This window comes from Myotis nattereri (genome assembly GCF_964212035.1).
Source record: "Myotis nattereri genome assembly, chromosome: 18".
In the NCBI taxonomy this organism is placed as follows: Eukaryota; Metazoa; Chordata; class Mammalia; order Chiroptera; family Vespertilionidae; genus Myotis; species Myotis nattereri.
The window spans coordinates 31,150,883-31,165,521 of record NC_138093.1 but is presented as its reverse complement, the minus strand read 5'-3'; positions in this window follow the sequence as shown (position 1 = coordinate 31,165,521).

The window sequence follows — 14,639 nt, the reverse complement described above, 5'->3', positions numbered from 1 at the left end:
AAATGCTTCTCTCCCTGGAGTATTGCACTGAATTATTTTTGTGTTGATGTGCAATGACGCTTTGTGTAAGAGGAAAATGGAAAGAGGTGATGTACATGGGCATAATCATTGTAGAAGATGTAGATTAGTTAAAAGCATCAGGTTCTGTGTGATCAGAGGGAAGTAAGCTGAATTGCAGCAGAAAAAGTGTAAGCCAGTTATAAAGAAGGACTCCTTGAAATCAAGGCTTCAATTGCCGTTCCATTATCTTTTTTTTGGATCAGAATAACTTTTCAGAGTTGTTTGGACAGTCATACCTAAAACAGAAAATATGTTACTCATGTAGAAGTTTTCCAGACACATTAAATTACTGGCGATTGAGTTCCTGATATTAGTTGTTTCTGACTCTCCCCTTCCATAGTAGATGCACGGATGTATGCCCTTCGCCCATTAGTCCTCCACACTCTCTCATTTATCTCCTTGCTTTTTTACTGACTGAAATTCTTAAAACGTGGAATGGCTTCCCTTAAAGTGCCAGATTGACAATCAGTTGGTAGTGACTGCCTCTTTTACTGAATCAAGAAAGATTGGCAAGTTAGAGAATGCCAGGACCCATTCCCTGTTGCCTCCTTCAGAATGTGTAGAAGGCAGACAGCGGCACCATGAGCACCTGCCTGAGTTGGGAGCCTGTAGGGTAGGTTGGTGGAGTGTGGAGTTCTGGAAGAGCTTCAGGATCCCCCTGAGTTGAAATCTCCCTAAATCACAAATTAGCTTGTGATCTTGGATAAATTATTTAAGCTTTCTGAGTCTTAGTAACCACATCTTTTAAAAAAAAGAGTTATTTTATATCTACCAAAAAAAAAAAGAGGCATGCAAAGTGCCTATTTGGGGGGCAACGGAGGGAGAGGGCAGAAACCTGAATAGATATGACTCCAAAGAGGACATCCAGATGGCCAACAGATATATGAGAAGATGATGAGCATTATTAATCACCAGGGAAATGGAAATTAAACCACAATGAGACATGACCTCACACCTATCAGAATGGCTATCATAGGAAGTCAGCAAACAAGTGTTGGCGAGGATGTGAAGAAAAGGGAACCCTCATGCACTGTTGGTGGGAACAAAGACTAGTGAAACCACTATAAAAAGCAGTAGGGAGTTTCCTCAAAAAATTAAAAATAAAACTACCCAAAATTCCATTTCTGGGTATTTATTGAAAGAAAATCAAAATACTAATTCAAAAAGATATATGCACTTCTATGTTCATTGCAGCATTGCTTGCAATAGCCAAGCTATGGAAACAACCTAAATGTCCATCATTAGACATATGGGTAGGAAAATATGTGGTACATATATACAACAAAATATTATCCAGCCATAAAAAAAAACAAAATCTCGTCATTTGTGGCAACATTGACAGGCCTAGAGAGTACACTAAGTGAAATAAGCCAGACAGAGAAAAACAAATATCAAATGATTTTACTTATACATGGAATCTAAAAATGAATAAATAAATAAACTAACAAAAACTCATAGATACTGAGAACAAATTGATGGTTGCCAGATGGGAGGGGGCGTTGCATGAAAGGTGAAGGGATTAACAAGTAAAAAGTGCCAGTTATAAAAACAGTCACAGGATATTAAGTACAGCACATGAAATATAGTCCATAATCCTATACAATAAAAGGCTAATATGCAAATTGTTCCTTCAACCCAGAGTTTGTCTGGGAGTTTGACCAGGGGGCGGGGCCAGCCAGCCAACCGCCCACGGCCCCTCCCCTGGTCAGTCCCACCCTTAATCAGGGTGGTCCAGCCAGACCCTACCCATACACAAATTCATGCACCAGACCTCTAGTATTGTAATAACTATGTATGGTATCAGTTGGGTATCTAGTGATCACTTTAGTAAGTTTTATAAATGCCTACTCATTATATTGTACATCTGAAACCAATATAATATTGCATGCCAACTATAATTAAAATTATTTAAATTTTTGTTGCTGGTGTTAATCCTCACCTGAGGATATTTTCTCCTTTGATTTTTTTAGAGAGAGTGGAAGGTTCCAGGGAAAGAGGGAGAAAGAGAGAGAGAGAAACATCGATTGGTTGCCTCCTACATGTACCCCTGCTGGGGTCAGGGTTGAAACCCAGGTACGTGCCCTTGACTGGGAATCAAACCCTAGATCCTTTGGTGTGTAGGCCAATGCTCTAACCACTGAGACAGGGCTTTAATTTTTAAAACAGTGCCTATTTTTATTTTTTAAAATAAATTTTCTTTCCTAATTTTTAATCATAAGCTGAAATCACTTTGTATTTCTCTATATATTCCTAACTTACTATCTCTGTTGTTATCAAACTGGACTATTCAAAGTCTTTCCTATCTTGCTTTTTAATCTAGAATGTTTCATTCCACAAAATAACCTCCTGAACTTTTTATTGATCCTACTATCATTTTAATTCTATAATGTCTAAGAAACTATCAAATTTTCAATGTTCTTCTTTAAACTTGATAAACACACAATATCCTTTGTAATTCAACTTTTACTCATTTCCCCAGCCTCATCTCATATGATACATCTCTCAATTTAGGCTTCAGAAATGCCAAATTATTCATCATTCCAGAAATCACCATATTGTTCTACTAGTATATGTCTGTTTTGGGAACAGGTTTCTTTGTCTAAAATGTTTGTCCCCCTGGTGGACTCCTACTCATCCTTCAAAATCCTATGGTGGTATTGTCTCCTCTATGTAAAGTGTTCTCTGATGTCCTCTCTGTCTGACGCACCAAAACTCATCACCCATATTTTTACATTAATTTAACAATTTGTGAATTTGCTATTATTGCTTTTAACATATGTATCATGAATCACTTATTCACATATATGAACTCCTTGAGGGCAGGAACTATGTGGTATGTATTTTGTATGTCCAGACACAGTGGGTGGCATGTAGTTAAGAGGTACTCAAAAAAATATTTGAAAACTAAATGTCACATGGAGTCTTAAACACTACTTTGCATTTGATTACATATTCTCTTATTTTGTGGTTATGCATCTCTATCTAGACTTTTTGACAGATTGTAAGCACTTTTGGAGGGAGAAAGAACTTGGTTTACTCTGTGTCTCCTATAGGGCTTGAGCATTTACTAAGTAATCATTTGCCAAGTGGGACAATGCAATAGAGAAGAAGGTGGGAGTGGATTTGCAGCAAGAAGTGAGTGGATCCCAATAGATCACAGTCATGAGACTGACAATAACCTTTCTGAACAGACAAGAAAAGTACATGAGGCTGACCACACACTTGCCCTCCTGAACAAGAGAGCCTGGGTGTCTTATCTCTATATATAAAAGGCTAATATGCAAAGTGTCCCTTCTGGAGTTTGACCGGGAAACCAGGATTTTGATTTTTCACTATGACATGTGCTGATCACCAGGGGGTGGTGCAGAATGAAGGAAGGCCCTGGCCGGCAGCCAGAAGGCCCTGATTGGCCCTGATCGCAGGCCAGGCCTAGGGACCCTACCTACCCTTGCATGAATTTCGTGCACTGGGCCTCTAGTTATTAAGATAAAACTCCTGGGTCAAACAAGTATAAGAAAAAGGTCCAAGTTCTAAAATTGAACTCAATGTTTACAAACCTGTCTCTAACTCGCTCCAAAAGACCATTGCATAGTCTGCTATGGAAAGGTGTTTGCCTTTGTGCAATTACACATATTTTGCAAATGCTAATACTTCTATGGTGGAAAAAGAAGGCCAAAGGGAAGAAAAGGAAAACAAATTGGGGTTGGGGGAAAGGAGCTGGTTTGAAGGAATTTTATCTAATTTCATTTTAATTAGATCCTTTTTCTAACTGAGTTTCTAATTTTTCAATTAGCAATTAGCAGCTGCAACTCATTCTGAGCATCACGAGGTGCCAAAGACACTAATTACACCACAGGAGTGGGAGGCTGGAAATGAGAAATAAAATTATCCATGAATGTTATTAGAAGAAAGAAATGATTACTATCCGTAATAATATACCGATGTGAGCCTAATTAGATTGAAGGATTCAGAGGGAAAAATTGAGGTTTAAAAATGAATTACATTTAGTTGCCTTGAGGTCATAATTTTGCCATAAATATTGCTTTAGCACATCTCACTTGAAAACAGGTTTACAAGCCTGATAATGTTTATGTCAGGTTGTTTGGAAATGACCCACATCTCTAGTACACAATAACCCCAAACATCAATGACTTCTGAAATGCCAATACTCTTCCTGTAAAATGTGTGTCTGAGATTTCAAAAATAAACACTCACACCCATGTCCATACATAAACCAAGCAGTAAAAACAATACCCAGGCACTGAAAGATGCCAAAGCAAAGATGCCCCTTTTGGCATTGAAATGGAAAGTTTGTGTGGCTGCAGTTTCCAATCTGTTGGTCCAATTCGTTTCCTTCCTCCTATGACAGGGCCGAGCCTGTAACTGTGTTTTAGGGAAGAAAGCCACAAGTTGATGGCTCCTCCATATCTAGAAGTTGCTAGTTTGAAAAACACTCCAGTCAAGAAGAGTTTAGTTTTCTATCAACAAAGCAGCCACACAGACCGTCTGTATTCTCAGAGCTAATTGTCTGACTCTGAACACAGGAAATCAGAACTATGGTATTGATTACTAATTAGCTGCAGAGAAATCCCCCCCGGACTCCTCAAGTAGCTGGCTGTGGCTTTAGTAGACTCCAATAGAAGCCATCCCTTCCCTTCCTAAGTACCACGCTAGTGTCTGGGTCCAGCTTAGCAAACAATCTCACAACCTCTGTGGCTCGTAGGTTGCTTCTTCATAGCACGAGGCAATACTGCCTCCTGTTATTCTCCCTGGGAGAAAGGTCCGAAGCTTTTGAAGGGAGGTAGGAAATTCAGTAAGTTAATTCTTACCTTCACCCACTTTTCTCGTTTTCTCCAAAGAGCTCCTCAATTCTAATGGCTTTTCCTCTTTCATAGTGGTTTCCAAATGCCTTGACCCCTCTCCTGAACTCTATCCTGACAGTGTTCACCATGGAAGCAGCAATTTTAGCTGAAGTTTACATCTTTAAGTTTACACCTTAAAATTAACACTGGCAGTATCCATCACATTTTTATCCTCCTCAGCCACACCCCAAAGTGCTCCTCAACCTGAATCCTAAATGTCTGTCAAGGCCATGGCCATCCTCCCAGGAGCCCAGACTTCAGTCCTTGAAGTCATCTTGTATTTCCCCCATTTCTTCCTTATTCCCAGCTCCTTTCTGAGCATTTCTAGTCTGCAGGTTCTACCTCAGCAATTGGCTTCTTTTCTCATTCCCAATAACTTCCTAACCAATTCTTCTGGAAAAATGCCTCCTACCCTACTCTCCCAGCTTATCTTTCTGCAAAACTGCCTGGATCATGTTAGTTTCCACCAGAACTAGTCAGTGGTTGCCCCTGCTTTGGGAAAAAAGCTCAGACTCCTAAGCTTTCATGTTCCTTCTCCAGCCCACAATTTGAATGTAAAGTTTCCTCTTCTGCTCAGTATTCTATGCTACATCCAAACTAATGTATGGGTTCAATGCCTTGCTTGTTCTCTATCTTTTAATTGATATCCTTCATATCTATTTCCAGAAAGTCAAATCCTACTTATTCTGCAAGAAGCAGCTCAAATGGTGAAAATATTCATAATCCTCCTTTGCATGCAGGGAGGGCTTTTAATTTTCAAAGGAGTCCACACCCACTGAGTTTATTTAAGCCCCACAAGCTCCAGGGGAGGCAGGAAGGATAGGCATTATTAAGCCTCTTTTCTAGAGGAGGAAACTGAGCCATAGGCAGGGTAGGTGAATTGCCTGGTAATCAGTGGTAGGCCAGATGCAGACCCCTGACTTTCAGCGGATGCTCTTCCTTTGAGCACTGGCAGTGCTCGGACTGTGCTTGTTTTCGTTTTTCAATCATTGAAATGGAGCTTGCAGTAAATCAACTGCCCTCCTGACGGAACCTGGAAAAATTGATGAGCTCCCATTCCCTGGCCCGCCTATCTGTCTTTATATATCTCACCGCATTTGCCACTAATTATATTTCTCTTTATAATCAGAGCTCTCCAGTTAAGTAATGCAATTGATCATTCCTGAAAAATATCACTAATTCCAAAAAGGCTCAGAAGCATTTTGTCATACTGTTTTCTTTGTCATTTCTCCATGCCTGATGTTAGAATTATTAAGATGGCACATGCATCAGATGAGGGGGAGGGGGGTGTCTGTATGTGTCAGGGGAGAGAAGGACTTAGGGAAGATATTTAATATTGTATTTTAAGGCAAAAAAAAAAAAGGCAAAAGTTAACTTAAAATACAACATAACAGAAGAGACAGAAATCTTTGTTAATCTGAAGCATCTGTAAAGAAGAGAGCAGATGCTACACTTGCTCTGTAAACTAAGCTTGACTTGCACTTGTTTCTGTCACTGCCAACAGGTTGTGACAACTCTATCAATGAGCAGAAAAGCAGGGTTGGGTGGGATCATGCTGGATAGGGCAGGGAAAAGGTTTCATCTTGGAATTCCCCCACCCTAAGCTACTCTTCTCTTTTGTCTCCTTCCGGACAATAAAGCCAAAGAACTACCTCCCAAGCTTGCATGGAGGGGGTGGCACAGGGAAGGCATGATTCATGCCACCTCCAGGTGGTGGTTAGAATGAGGAGCGATACCAGAGGCTTTCTGTGTGCTTGTTCTGCTATTACCCACCACACACACTCATTTGGGCAGAAAATGGAGTAAAGTAGAGAAGGGAGAAGCAAGAATGACAATCCTCAGACATTCTGTGCCCTCATGATTTCCTCTTCTTCCCTTAATGTCTTAGTTTTAGCCTCAAAAGTCGTCTTCTGGATCTTAATGTCCTGGTCTTACTTAGAGCTATCAACACTTCTTAATTTATGTGGCTAATTTGGTCTACATGAGGACTAGGAATCATACCCAATTCAGCAATACAGACACAACATGGAAGAAATTTATATAGATATCAAGTATTAAGTACCTACTATGTGTGAGACACCATGCTAGATACAGATCTTATCTCATTTAACCTTATGGCACGAAGTTGGATAACTATTGTTAATCCCATGAACACAGATGAGGAATTTGAAGCTCACAGTGACTAAGGATCTTGACCAAGTTCCCAGAGCTAAGAAATAATAGATCTAGAGTTCCAACCCAGGTCTGTCTGATGGCAAAGCTTAAGCCTTTCCATTAGACTGCTCTGCCCACTGACCTTGTCCATTCTCTGGAATAATGGAAAGAGCTTGTCCATAGAGTCATTCAGATCTTGGTTCAAATCCTGATTAAACACTTATATAGTGAAGAATAGTAAGTAATTTCTATCTTTAAGGACTATTTGAAGTAGTCTCCAGTGCATTACTGGGTAAAGATGAAGGAAACATTTTTGTGAACACCTTGTCCTACTCCCATGATTCTACCTCATGTGTGAAAGGCAGCAGCACATAATGGAAAACATAAAATTTTACTTTAAAAAAGAAAATTAGGTTTGAATTCCCCTTATGCCACTCAGTCGCTGTGTGATCTTACATAAATCACAAACTCTCTGAATTTTCATTTCTTCGGTAAAATGGGGATTCTAATGTTATAGATATCTTACAAAGTTGTCATGTAAGTCACATCAAATGTAATAATAGATATGAAAATTTTTTAAAAAATAAAGCATTATACAAATATCCTATGTAATAAAAGCCTAATATGCTAAGTGTCTGATTGACTGGTTGGCTGTTCAACCAAAGTGTAATATACTAATGATATGCTAAGGCCACTCAACCGCTCGCTATGATGTGCACTGACCACCAGGGGGTAGACGCTTCAACAGGTAGGTTAGCTTGCTGCTAGGGTCTGGCCGATGGGGACTGAGCAAGAAGGACCGGACATGCCCTGGAACCCTCCCTCGGTCCTTCCCTGGCTGGCCAACCTCCCATGTCCCTCCCCCGCCCTGATTGTGTACTGGTGGGGTCCCTCAGCCTGGCCTGTGCCCTCTCGCAATCCAGGACCCCTCAGGAGATGTCAGAGAGCTGGTTTCAGCCCAATCCTGCAAGCCAGACCAAGGGACCCCACTGATGCACGAATTCGTGCACTGGGCCTCTAGTATTAAATATTGTATAATATCTCATTTAAACATAGATATATGCATATACATGTAGTACATATATGTATTTATGTGTTTATATATAATATATACATATGACATAATATGCTTAAGATAAATTAACCCTCTGCCTCCTCTACTCACTGGGACTTTTTTTGCCCCTATCTTTGTCCAGATGGGAAAATGCCCAGGAAGCCTCAAGTCAGATCAAGAAATCAGATCACCAGTTAATGCAAAGAATGACTAAATGGCACTTGGTGTTACTCTGGCTTCTGAGTGGGGTGCAGGAGGAAGAAGTCTTTAATCTTCTGAGTTGTGGGGTAATAGGCAGCAGGAAAAAGCTCTCTGCCTTGGAGTGTGCAGTGATCTTTCAGGATGATCAGTCAGTCAGAATGCAGGCAGGGTGATTTGCTAATCAGGAACAGGACATGCGAGTGGCATGCATGTCAGGACAGGGACATTGATTTCTCTTTCTATTCGACATTCTAGAAATCTAGAGAAGCCAACCCCTCCAGCAAGACTATTTCAGCTGCCAGTGGAGAGAGAAGGAGTCCCGAAGGTGGGGAGCTGCCTCTGCTCCTGAAAATTCATTGGATCTGAAAGTCTCCCCCTCCTCCCCCACCCTCTCCCCTCCCTCTTTCCTCTCCTCCTACTGCTGTCAGGTGCCTAAAGGAAGGGATCATGGATGGACATCCTAAGCCACCGTGGATAGACAGGGAAGGCTAAAAGATGGGGAGGCGGGAGGAGTTCCTGAGGCGTCCCCTGTCTTCTCAGTCTCCCCAGGTCCTGGGCCCTGGCGATCGGAGAGCTCACTGAGCTGTCACAACGTTCCGGCCTGGAGCTGGTGGCAGCTGTCCACGGCAGGCCAGACTCAGCATCTCGTGGAGCCTTCCTTGTCTCACAGCCCGCACCCCGAAGCTAACACCCCTTTGTCTCCAGCTGGTCTTGGCCCCCTACTGTTCTCATTTGTGATTTTATTTTGCTCAAATGGGAGGAGTGACTCAGAGCTGGGCTCTCATCCAACTGGTCCAGCACCATCTTTCTCCTCCCCGGGCTGTTCGCTCGTTTGCTCCTCTTCGGGAGGATCCTTGCTGGGTCTGCCTTCCTCCCTCCATCTGGTGCTGCCTGCCCGCTGCGTGGGGCCTGCAGGGCTGGAGCTGCCCGGGCAGGGCGGCCAGCGAACAGCAAAGCCTTCGCCGTGGTGGATGGGAATTCAGACAGCCTGGGTTTCTCCGCCAGTCGGAATCAGAGACACAAAACACCTAGAGAGATTTTAAAACATTCGAGAGAAAAGAAGCAAATGCACAGCATGGGAGAACTTTGCCCAGCCAGCACTTTTATTAGCAATAAATCTGCTCTAAAAATGTATGATAAGAACAAAAAATTGGGCAAATCACTCTCATGGAAGCCTATTTCTCCCACGTTCAGCCATTTTCCCACATCAACTCTTCACTCTCCCAGAGAGCCCCCAGCCATGTAACACAACATCCAACCTAAACTCACTGCATTCCCACCCCAGTCCGCTGCAGGCCGGGTCCAGCTGGCTGGCTGCTGTGGCCGGCAGAGCCCACTGGGTTTCCGGTTTTGTACTGACCCTCGAACCTGTGCTTCTGCTGGAAAAATCACAGACCTCTCCGTCTCCAAGCTGAAGGCTGGGGAGAGACGAGTCTCAGGTGCTTCATCTTCCTGGATCCTGAGGATAGGGGTACGTCCCTGAAGGGGCCAGGACGCTCTCAGCTCAGCTGCCAGGAAATGACTGCTAACCAGTCAGGAACTGAGCCTTGTATCTGCTCTCTGTGGCTGGATGTACAGAGGTCAGATGCGTTTGTTTTAGAAGTCTCCCTGCATTACCCTTCAGGTGCTGATCACTACCTGTGCAACTGAGGAGGGCAGGTCCTTACAAAATAAAGGGGGAGTCCAATGGACAATGCTTGGCACGCGCCTCTCAATGGGCGATGCTTGGCACGCGCCTCTCAATGGGCGATGCTTGGCACGCGCCTCTCAATGGGCGATGCTTGGCACGCGCCTCTCAATGGGCGATGCTTGGCACATGTCTCTCAATGGGCGATGCTTGGCACGCGTCTCTCAACGGGCGATGCTTGGCACGCGTCTCTCAATGCTTGCTACACATCCGGTGCTAATGTTCCAGGACCAAGCTCCTACTAACCTGCTACACCCATTTACTTTTGTGACTCGGTCCATACACTGAGCCCACATGGTATTTGCACCAAGATGCCCAACAAGGCCTCCAGAGAAGGTCACGTCATGCACCTCTCAGCATCCCTAGGGAGCTGGGCCGCCGCCACCTTCTCCAGGGGGTTCCGCCTGATTGCTTTGGAAGTTCCAGTCTTGGTGACCACACTCTGCCCTGGTCTGATCCCAAGGGCACGAGCATGTGGCAATCGAGGCGAATGCATGACCCCAAAGAGAGTAATTAATTATGTCACAGCCGATAAATACCGGCACAATTAGTGCTCACTCCTTTGGAAATTACATCTTACCTCAAGACAGCCCTGCTCTCTGACCTTGTCAATACATTGATATGTTACAAATAAGTGGTTTTATTGGGGGTGAGATGCAAGCTATCTTGAAACTAAATTTGACTAGAATACGCTTCCCAGTAAAGCAGTTTCACTCAGATGCAAAATGATGCTAGAACCCCAAACCTCACCATGGTCCACAGCAGCAGCAGGAACACTGACCCAGTCATGGGCTGAATAATGTTCCTACTAATGACTCTGAGCAAGAAAAGAGAATCAAGGAGAGGAGGAGGAGATAAAAGAAAGACAAGCCATTATCCAGGAATCTGGGATGATGAGGGTGGGGAGAGGACATCAGAGCAGGCAAAGAAAAAAATGGGAAAAGACAGAAAGGGGGACTGGGGGACAGGGTGCAGCCAAGGGCCATTCACTGCACCAGGTGGTCGGTTTCTCTCCCCTCCCCTCCCCTCCTTTCCCCTCCTTTCCCCTCCCCTCTCCTCCCCTTCCCTCCCCTCCCCTCCCCTTCCCTCCCCTCCCCTCCCCTCCCCTCCCTTCTTCCCTTCCCTTCCCTTCCCTTCCCTTCCCTTCCCTTCCCTTTTCTTTCAGTACAAATGGATATGGCACCAACTATAAACAAGGCTCTCTAGAAATCCTCAGAGATGAGATACAGAGATACATGGTTTCTGATTTTATATTACATACATTAGTTCCATTGGGGTTAAATTATAGACACAAATACCAATACTACTAGCTAGACATTACGAAGTTTGCCATAAAGCTCTCCATTAGTTTCAAATAAGACATTCTTGGCCAGGGGTGAGGAATTTCAAAAGAGGAGTTGTAATTTGAGCAGCATCTAACTAAATGAATGCACTCTTTCCTGGTGCTAAGGAATTTTTTCTTTCCAGGGATTCATGGTAAGAAGCTCATCTTCATCTCGGAGAAAATTGTGGAACCAAATAACAGATGAGCTGATAATGAAATGTGGAACTGCTTCCAGAGATTTCTAGGTGTAAAGTTTGCCCACACGATACATCCGCAATCAGGCTGTATTCCCACCTTGTCTTCTACATTTATCTCCGGGCCCTCCTCTTCTCTCCTAAGCGTTTAGCCTCCCCTTCCCCTGCAAGAGCCGTAGCTGCAAGGAAATCTCTTGGGAAGCTGTTAAAATGCAGATGAAAAGGCCTTCACCCCAACTAATGGAAGCGGGAGCACAACCTGAATTTCTAATGTCTGACGGGATCCCTAAGTGAATCTGAAATGATGGTCTCTGTAAATTGCAGGACCAATGTCCATTAATGCTGGAAGGTTCTCCCACCTGTTGCATTGTGGACACTATGATGTAGAAATATGGGGATCTCTCCCTCCGAAAGCCAGTACATAATGATGACAGGGAGTGTTGGCCTTGTTGAAACTGTTTTTGTGTTCCAGAAGTTTCAGATCTTTTGGAGGATGTTTGGAAGTGGGACAAGAGCAGGAGTTAGACCTCAGGATTGCTTTGTCCAGCGTGGCTCCAAAAGCCACGGAGGACCTGGGTTGAATATCAATGCATTGGGTCACCCAATTACTCTCTACTGGCTGCATAAACTTGGGGCTGACAAGTCTCAGGTGAAAGGCTCCTGAGGGGAAAAGTGCAAAAACTTCTCCCTCTCCAAGGAATCCACCCTCTCAAGGATGTTTTTTTCTTTCCAAGAAACACAAATTAGCTAGCTGCCACTACTAACCTCCAGACCAACACAAACACCCATCCCGCCCCCCTTGAAATTAACCTTCTATTCTGAATCTAAACAGTGTCTAATTAGCCCCAAGCACTGGTGAACGAACTGAAAGAGAAGTCTATAGGAAATTAAAACAAGGGATAGTTTTACTGATGGAACAAAAAAAGAAGAGGAAATAGCAAAAGGCCATCGTCCAATTATCCTCCTTCAACCTCCGCCCCCTGTTCCTTATCCTGCCTCTCCATCCGTCTTCCTTTCTTACAAACCTTGTAAAAGAGTCTGCTTTTCAGACAAATACTTTTCCCATCTCAGTTGACACTGAGAAGGCAGGAAAAATATTGCCCATCACGATAAATATCAGTATAATATTCCAATTTTCCAGCATTTGACAGCAATCAAGGGAAGAGTAATGTGTTTGCTCTGTGACTAAATCATTTAGAGACCAAGGTATTCGGTCTCATTCTCATTAGGAAAAAAAATATTCCAATAATCTCATTATCCCAGTGTGAATAACAGTAAAAAGGCACCAAGACTAATGACTTCTCCTGCGCTTGGCTCCATGGACACCAGCCGGCTCTGCTTTGATGGGACCTGCCTTGGTAATGGGGTCTCTAGCAGTGGTCCCGCAGCCTGAGACCTCCTGTTCTGTCTGCAGCAATCTTTACACACATCCCTGGGTTCCAAAGACTCTTTTTATGTTCTCTAAAAAAAAAAAAAAAAAAAAAAAAAAAAGCTAATGCCAATGGAAAAAGAATGTGTCATGGCATATTAAACTTTATGAAAATCCTCCTGGAGAATAGCATAATTTCACGGTGCATTACTCTGAAATGACCTAGTACTTGAACAATTAATGTCTAAGGTCTAGCCTTGATTTCCCCTTGCTGTATTTGACCCGTAGCTGGAATTGTCAACAATGCCAAGGGTTGGACAGTGAGTCGTGAGATGAGGAGGAGCCTGGAAATGAATCCCTGTCTGCTGTGTTTTCTTTTATCAGACATAAGGCTCTCCTCGTTGGTTCAACATGAAAGGAGGAAAAAGCAGTTACTCTCATTGGGGTACATCGTAAGCAGTGAAATGGGACAATCAATGGGTCTGGGCTGCCTGACACTACTTGAGCCAATTAAGCAGAGGCAAGGTTAAATCCTATGTGAGCATTTATTCCAATACTGCCAGCAGCATGGGAGAGCAGCAGGTCATCCATGCAAATCTGCTCTACACCCCACCACAAACCAGGTGCTTATATTGGGTAGAGGAATGAAGATTACGTGGGGAAGTGGGCAAAAGGGATTAAGAATGGGCATGCAAAATGGCCAGTTTATAGGCAATTCAGGCTGGGGGTTTGCAAAGGCCTGAAGGTATGCAAAGCACTGGTGCCCCTGGTTTCTGCAACAAAGGTGTTCATCTTTCCCTGATAATAGCCAGCTCCAGGATGTGGAGGATGGATTGCATTTCCAGGCGAGCTCCCAGCTCCCATGTGCAATTCCCAGCCAGGTTAGAATGTGCTTTCTTTAATCAGAACCAAACAATCACGGTTAACAGAGCATGATTAATATTTCTCATAATTATACTGAACCCCAATATTCTATTTCTGCCCCCTAACAGCAGCACAGCCTGCCAGGAAAACAGCACAGTCTAGGACACATCAATTCTACTTCTTTTGGGTCTGACACTAATTTACTGTGTAATTTTGGGTAAACTTCTTTTCCTCTCTGGCCTAAGGTGGGGAATGGAGGGATCTTCCTTGTTAGGGCATCTAAAAGAAAAAGTGTAGTGGTAAGCAAATAGATACAGAATAAGTCTCTGGCCTCCTTTCTATAAATGCTCAGAATTTCTCCTCTAATTATTTTGCTGTCTTTTCTATCCGCTATGTCTCATTCTACTCACTTGTTTATTCCACCTTCCTCCCTGCACCCCATCCCCCTCCACCTACACACAGAGAAGCAGAGAACTGGAAGCCCAAGAGCATCTTCTTAGACTCACATAAGACACTTTAAATTCATAGGAAAAGGCCATGGTACAGTAGAGTTGGGAGGAATCTTATAAAATATCCATGTGAGTTCCTTCACTCTGAGGGGGAAAAAGATTCAAAGAAGAGAGAGGTTTCCCGAGACCACACAGTTGTTTATTGGTAGAACCACCAATACCCAGTCCAACACTCTGCCCTCTGACCAAGCTAGTGCCACCGTTTATGGTTTCCTACCATACCAAGCTCAGAGCTCACAGAGGCAACACTGGGCTTACAGATACAAGCATCAGAATCAAAAATGTCTGGGTTGATAAAAGCTTTACAAATGACTGGGGCTGACTCACTGGGTGGGTGACCAGACATCTGGATTTACCTGGG